Raw genomic sequence first — 6,000 nt, forward strand, 5'->3', positions numbered from 1 at the left:
ATACCCTGCCACATACGTCTTGTGTCTGAGCTGTTGAATTGGGACTCCACTTTGTCTCTATACTGACGTTTTGCCTGTTTGATTGCCTTATGGAAGGAAAAACGACACTGTTTGTATTCTGCCAGATTCCCAGTCACCTTGCCATGGTTGAATGCAGTGGTTTGCACTTTCAGTTTGGCGCGAATGCTGCCATCTATCCACGGTTTCTGATTAGGGTAGGTTTTAATAGTCACAGTGGGTACAACATCTCCTATCACTTCCTGATAAACTCAGTCACCGTATCAGTATTTTCATCAATGTTATTGTCAGAGGCTACCCGGAACATATCCCAGTCCGTGTGATCAAATCAATCTTGAAGTGTCGATTCCGATTGGTCAGACCAGCGTTGAATAGTCCTTAGCACGGGTACTTCCTGTTTCAGTTTCTGCCTATAGGAAGGGAGGACCAAAATGGAGTCGTGATCAGATTTGCCGAAGGGAGGGCAGGGGAGGGCCTTGTAGAAATCTCGGAAGTTGAAGGAGCAGTGGTCGAGTGTTTTAGCAGCGCGAGTACTGCAGTCAATATGTTGATAGAACTTCGGTAGCGTTTTCCTTAAATTTGCATTGTTAAAATCCCCAGCTACAATAAATGCAGCCTCAGGATATGTGGTTTTCAGTTTGCATAAAGTCCAGTGAAGTTCTTTGAGGGACGTTGTGGTATCGGCTTGAGGGGGAATATACACGGCTGTGACTATAACCTAAGAAAGTTCTTATGGGAGGTAATACGGTCGGGATTTGATTGTGAGGTATTTTAGGTTGGATGAACAAAAGACTTGAGTTCCTGTATGTTATCACAATCACATCATGAGTTGTTAATCATGAAATATACACCCCCGCCCTTCTTCTTCCCAGAGAGATATTTATTCCTGTCTGCGCGATGAACTGAGAACCCCACTGGCTATACGGATTCAGACAGTATGTCCTGAGAGAGCCATGTTTCCGTGAAACAGAGTACAGTACATTACAATCCCTGATGTCTCTCTGGAAGGAAATCCGCACCCTCAGCTCGTCAACTTTATAATCCAGAGATTGAACATTAGCGAGTAATATACTTGTCATGACCATCATTAATGTGTTTGACTGTTATTTGATCAAATCAATTAACTACGTTTAATTATTACGATGATTACATTAATCACGTACCAATTAACACAGTAGTAATCTTGGGGCACCACGTGAGAAGTTTATTTAACGAGTTACTATCTCCCGACTAAACTCTAAAGACAAATATCTCTTACATAAGTCACAGTCAATTCATTAATTCTAATTTACCTCATCAGTCTCATTCTGAATGTCGCAAAATTCTTGAATATCTGCACGAACCCTAGCATAAATGATGAATCAGAGATATACAAATTGGCTTAATAATGTATTTACTAACTAACAAAATAATCACACAGAAATACATGAGCACACACAGGATAGGTTACACATTGATTACTACATAATGCAATGAAAAGTCCCTAGTGGACTAACCCAATATGACGGCTTGTTACACAATGAAAAAGGAGGGGCATGTAAGAAAGAGCAATAGAAGAAGAGACAAGGGACTTCACCTATCATACATACAGTTGAATAATACGCTCATCATAAATATGGATATTTAGCACCCCAACAACCAGTCATTCGGATTTATAAATACAATGTACATATTTACGATTGTATGTCTTTGTCGTCTCGCTCTGTTGAAATCACTCGATCAGTCTGGAGAGTAGTTCATCAGAAGTCTCTGGTTGTGTCCCCTAGAAGTCACAATGTCTTTGTTGCTGTAGCTTCTCTGTCTGAGTGTCTGTTAGTTCCGTACCCCTTCAAACATTCAACCTCCGGCTGCGTACCCCCTCTAGCACCAGGGTCAGCGCACTCTCAAATGTTGGGAAATTTTTGTAGGCCTACAATGATTTTTTCAATAGAAATATAATCACTAAGATTGTGATGATGGCCAGTTCGTTTTACAAGTGTGTGCACAGTTAACAGGCATAGGTTAAATGCATTGCACTTCTCGTTGTGGCTGCACGTTTGGATATTATTAATTTCATTTCTGACGTTTTTGTCATTGCCTTGTCGTCACTTGTATTAGGCTTATAGCTATTTTGTTGAAAATTCTTTGGTCAAATTCAATTAAAAACGACATTTACATCGAATGTGCTGTGTGCCATATCTGCTTTTATTGAAAAAGCGAGAACTTCCTTATAATTTTGAAGTCATGAAAATCGACTATTTTCTTAGCACCCACACGTATTGGTCAAGCTCTCCCTTAGCCCCGGGAGAGAGAGAAATCCTTGTGCCTGGACACACTCCAATCAGTTTCAGAAACAATTGCCCAGACTTTGTAGAGAGTTTAATAATGCGTAAACCATCTATCAAATGATCCATCAAAGGAACCAACTCTGAACCTACGTATGTCTTCTGTATGTATGGGTTGTTTGAGTTGCATCTCATTATATCCCCAGTATTACTTTTATCAAATCTCTAGTAATCCATTACACACATAAAATTTGTCAGATTTTCATGTCTTCACAGAATCCATATAGAACGTTAGAAATTCTTAGGTACTCACATCCACCAATCCATGTTCACAAACATTCTCCCAGCGGGGAAAAACGGAACTTTCCCAGACACTGCCCCGCCCTGTCATAGGATCCTAAATGGCTCTCTATCCTCCCAGAAACCATGGAAAAGTCCAGCCTCCCAGAAACTATAGACTTGCTGCTAACATCCCGCTCTCAATACCACCCTGAGATATTCTATGATGCGCAGTGATGGACGGAACCCCAAGATGACATTATATCAATACTTATTATCCAAATTTCAATCGTCTTATTATATTTTTAGTCAATGCATGGGGCGCGCTTCTTCACAAAACTGGATCTCAGGAGTGCGTATAACCTGGTGCGTATCCGGGAGGGAGACGAGTGGAAGACAGCGTCCAGTACCACCTCAGTGCATTTTGAGTACCTCGTCATGCCGTATGGGTTGATGAATGCTCCGTCAGACTTCCAAGCCTTTGTGGACGAGATTTTCAGGGACCTGCACGGGCAGGGTGTAGTGGTGTATATCGATGACGTTCTGATATATTCCGCTGCACGCTCCGAGCATGTGTCCTAGGTGCGCAAGGTGCTTGGTCGACTGTTGGAGCATGACCTGTATGTCAAGGCTGAGAAATGCCTGTTCTTCCAGCAGTCCGTCTCTTTCCTAGGATACCGCATTTCCACCTCAGGGGTGGAGATGGAGAGTGACCGCATTTCAGCCGTGCGTAATTGGCCGACTCCCACCACGGTAAAGGAGGTGCAGCGTTTTTTAGGGTTTGCCAATTACTACCGGAGGTTTATCCGGGGTTTTGGTCAGGTAGTGGCTCCCATTACCTCACTGCTGAAGGGGGGCCCGGTGCATTTGCAGTGGTCGGCTGAGGCGGACAGGGCTTTTGGTCACCTAAGGGCTCTGTTTACCTCGGCTCCCGTGCTGGCCCATCCGGATCCTCTTTGGCGTTCACGGTGGAGGTGGACGCGTCCGAGGCTGGGATAGGAGCCGTGCACTCTCAGCGCTCGGGTACGCCACCGAAGCTCCGCCCCTGTGCCTTCTTCTCGAAGAAGCTCAGCCCGGCGGAGCGAAACTATGATGTGGGGGACCGGGAGCTGTTGGCTGTGGTCAAGGCGTTGAAGGCGTTGAAGACGTGGAGACATTGGCTTGAGGGGGCTCGACACCCTTTTCTCATCTGGACTGACCACCACAACCTGGAATACATCTGGGCAGCGAGGAGACTGAATCCTCGTCAGGCAAGGTGGGCCATGTTTTTTACCCATTTTGTTTTCACCCTTTCTTTCAGACCAGGTTCCCAGAATGTTAAGGCAGACGCAATGTCCCGGCTGTATGACAGAGGAGCGGCCCATGGATCCTACCCCCATACTCCCTGCCTGGTGGCACCGGTAGTATGGGAGCTGGACGCGGACATTGAGCGGGTGTTACGTGCAAAGCCCGCTCCCCTCCAGTGTCCTGCTGGGCATCTGTACATTCCGTCTGCTGTCCGTGACCGGTTGATCTATTGGGCCCACACGTCACCCTCCTCTGGTCATCCAGGCATCGGTCAGACGGTGCGCTGTCTGAGTGGGAAGTACTGGTGTCCCACCTTGGCAAAGGACGTGAGGGTTTATGTTTCCTCCTGCTCGGTGTGCGCCCAGTTTAAGGCTGCTAGGCACCTGCCCAGAGGTAAGCTACACCCTTACCCGTTCCACAATAGCCTTGGTCGCATCTGTCGGTCGATTTCCTCACCGTCTTCCTCCCTCACAGGGTAACACCACGATCCTGGTCGTTGTGGACCGTTTTTCCAAGTCCTGCCGTCTCCTCCCTCTGCCCGGTCTCCCTACGGCCCTACAGACTGTGGAGGCCTTGTTTACACATGTCTTCCGGCACTACGGGGTGCCTGAGGATATAGTGTCTGATCGAGGTCCCCAGTTCACTTCGAGGGTCTGGAAGGCGTTCATGGAACATCTGGGGTCTCGATCAGCCTTACCTCGGGTTTTCACCCCGAGAGTATGTATTCAAAGAGATGCTGGATCCCGGTGGAGGACGTTTTGGACCCTTCTATGCTGCGGGAGTTCCACGGTCTTCGTCCGGATCGCCCTGCACCTCACCTTCCGGGTCGTCCCCGAGGCCAGTGTTGGCGCGCTGCTGGAGCCGCGCGTCAAGGAGGGAGGGGGGGGGGGGGGGGGGGGGGGGGGGTACTGTCACGACTTCCACTGAAGTCGGTCCCTCTCCTTGTCTGGGCGGCGTTTGGCGGTCGACATCACCGGTCTTCTAGCCATCGCCGCTCCACCTTTCATTTTCCATTTGGTTTGTCTTGTTTTTCCGCACACCTGGTTCACATTCCCTCATCAGACTAAATGTATATTACCCTCTGTTTCCCCCATGTCTGTGTGTGGAATTGTTCTTTGTGTAGGGTGTTACGCTACGGGCTGGCTTGCGCTAGGTTTCTTTCAAACCTAGACTACTATACTAAACATAAACCCAACTACTCTAATAAACCCCCTAAACCTTACAACCACCCTAGACACTACAAAAACCACATACATTCCCCATGTCACACCCTGACCTAACTAAAATAATAAAGAAAACAAAGAATACTAAGGCCAGGGCGTGACAAATATTTAATTTTAAAATCCTGTTATATTAAATAAATGTCGTTTAATGTAGACCACATGGAAAATTCAATACATCTAGTCTAGATGTTGAGAGGTGCTGCTTTGAGAGAAAAAAAAAGTATCCCTGCGCAGCAGTCCTAATATAGGAGTAGTAAAGGCCCAGTGCACTACTTTTGTGAAAAAAATGACAAACAAATATTTTTTTGTATTGTAATTTTTTTCACAAAGTAGTGCACTGGGCCTTTACTACTCCTGTATTTGTTTTTTCAGGGGGCGCTGCAGTACCCTCAGCACCTCTATTTCCCGTGGCTATGCCCAAAGGGTGTTTAGCATCCCAGTGGCTCTACAAGTGCATAGATAGACGTTATTCTCCACTGCTGGCCTGCACTCCAGGTACCATCTCATGAGGCTGAAGCCACAGACTCTGGCCAAACCTGTATTTGTTCTCGAGTTCAGTCCTGCTTTAATGTTTCCCATCAATACCTCTGTAACCCACTATACCAGTTTTTAAAGTTTCCCATCAATATCTCCTTTCCAACCTTACAGAATCCTAGAAACATTCTACAAAGTCCTCATCAGAAGTATCAAATGGCACTATATGCATCTCAGTATTCTTAAATGGATCTTACACTGTCTTTGCTGATCTGAACTTACAGGATAAGGGAAGCCAAATGTCAGAATACTTTCAGATTCAAATATAAGTATGGGTAAAGGAAAGTATGCTATTTTAGACCATTCATAAGGATAATTTATCTATGAAAGGAATTCTCAATTTACAGTAGCGAGACAGATAAGCACAGCATGATATACACACAATGCCTGATGTC

The sequence above is a fragment of the Salvelinus namaycush genome, chromosome 40 (genome assembly GCF_016432855.1).
Source record: "Salvelinus namaycush isolate Seneca chromosome 40, SaNama_1.0, whole genome shotgun sequence".
Lineage (NCBI taxonomy): Eukaryota > Metazoa > Chordata > Actinopteri > Salmoniformes > Salmonidae > Salvelinus > Salvelinus namaycush.